Consider the following 1,783-nt stretch of genomic DNA (forward strand, 5'->3'; position numbering starts at 1 on the left):
AAACTTAGACTTTTAGCTGAAGATCTAGCTATTGAAAGAGGCAGGTCATAGTAGCGAATCTCTAGGCAGTAGATTAGACAATATTTTACCATGACATAATCTTGATATGAACATTTCTCCTGAATAATTCCAACCCTATTTATTCAACAACAGAAATACTCTTGATATTCTTTGTGAATTGCCACATCATTTTATTTACCATATCAATTTTTTGTTCTTTATCATTTATTTTCAATAATTTATTATTCTAGTATCTTATTCACTATGTGATTATTTCCTAATATTTTGGTATAATTAACAGTATTATAATAACATACTCAATTTCTTACCAATTTTTAATTTCTGTGGAGACGATAATTACTTATCACTTTATTACTTGAATGATGTGTACACTTGCACAATTGTATTAGTAATTTTACATGCAAAAAGTTTTTGGCACCGTTGTCAAGGATCGACAAAATTGGTGAGAAGTTGATTTGTTATTACTTTTTTTTTCTTGCTAGAACAATTAATTAGTATTTTATTTATTTTTAAGGTTTGTATTAGTGCATAAAAAGAAGTATTCAAGAGGATACAAAACATTGTTTTGATCTTGAAATTGAAAGGACATTAAGGCAAAGAAGAAAAGAGTTAAGAGACATGGCAACAATTAGAAATGATCCAATCATAGAAGATCAGGTACTCCAGAATGAAAGGAATGCTGATATTCCTCAAATTATAGATGATAGAGACAGACAAATCAGAAAACATGTAGTGGCTATTTTGGATGATCTAAATCCAGGAATTGGTAGGCGACAAATTCAAGCTCAACACTTTGAACTAAAACCAGTAATGTTTTAGATGCTGCGAACGATAAGGCAGTTTAGTGGTCTACCTATTGAAGATCCCATATTGCACTTTAAATTTTTTCTTAAAGTCTTTGATTCATTTAGGTAGTAGGGTGTTCTTGAAAATGCCCTTAGATTAAAATTATTCCCTTATTCATTGCGAGATCGTGCCAGATCATGGTTGAATGTGTTACGTCAGGTATAGTGTTATCTTAGAATGAACTGTGTCAGAGATTTCTACTTAGGTACAATCCTCCCAACATGAATGCCAAGTTGAGGAATGACATTACATCATTTAGGCAATTTGAATATGAGACATTATATGAAGCTTGGGAATGTTTCAAGAAATTAATGAGAAAATGCCCGATGCATGGTTTTCAACATTGGACACAGATGGGAATGTTCTACGATGGATTAAATGTTCATACGCCAATGGTGGTGGATGCATATGCTAATGGAATGTTACTTGAAAAATCCTACAATGAAGCATAGGAAATTTTGGAACGAATAGCAAATAATGATTATCAGTAAGAGTTGCTGGAGTAATGGAACTTGATGCGATTATATCTTTAATAGCTCAGGTATCATTTTTAACAAATATGATTAAAACTCTGAAAAGACCCTCTACAGTGCGGGCGATGAAGGTTGCAGAACTAGCATGCGTATACTGTGGAGAAGATCATGTTTTTGATGAATGCTTATCTAATCCAACCTCTGCGTATTACATAGAGAAATTTAATCGTAGCAACAACAATCTCTACTCCAACACATACAATCCAAGATGGAAATAACATCTAAATTTCAGCTGAAATGATCAAGGAATGGGAAATGCCAGCAATGTTAATCGACAGAATGTGGTTGGTGAACAACTAAACATAGTCAACCAATGTTGCAGCAAAATGTGCAATGTTAATCATCTTCAACATCAACTATAGAAGCTCTATTAAAGGAGTATA

The 1,783-nt window shown here is 32.6% G+C and overlaps 1 non-coding gene across 1 annotated transcript; it reads right to left on the reverse strand.

The window, feature by feature from the left end:
- Window positions 1–1,097: 1,097 nt before the first annotated feature.
- Window positions 1,098–1,204, reverse strand: LOC128293543 (small nucleolar RNA R71). The gene has a single exon (XR_008283724.1). It is a non-coding gene; the product is annotated as a small nucleolar RNA R71 (small nucleolar RNA).
- Between the last annotated feature and the right edge of the window lie 579 nt (window positions 1,205–1,783).

The sequence above is a fragment of the Gossypium arboreum genome, chromosome 5 (genome assembly GCF_025698485.1).
Source record: "Gossypium arboreum isolate Shixiya-1 chromosome 5, ASM2569848v2, whole genome shotgun sequence".
In the NCBI taxonomy this organism is placed as follows: Eukaryota; Viridiplantae; Streptophyta; class Magnoliopsida; order Malvales; family Malvaceae; genus Gossypium; species Gossypium arboreum.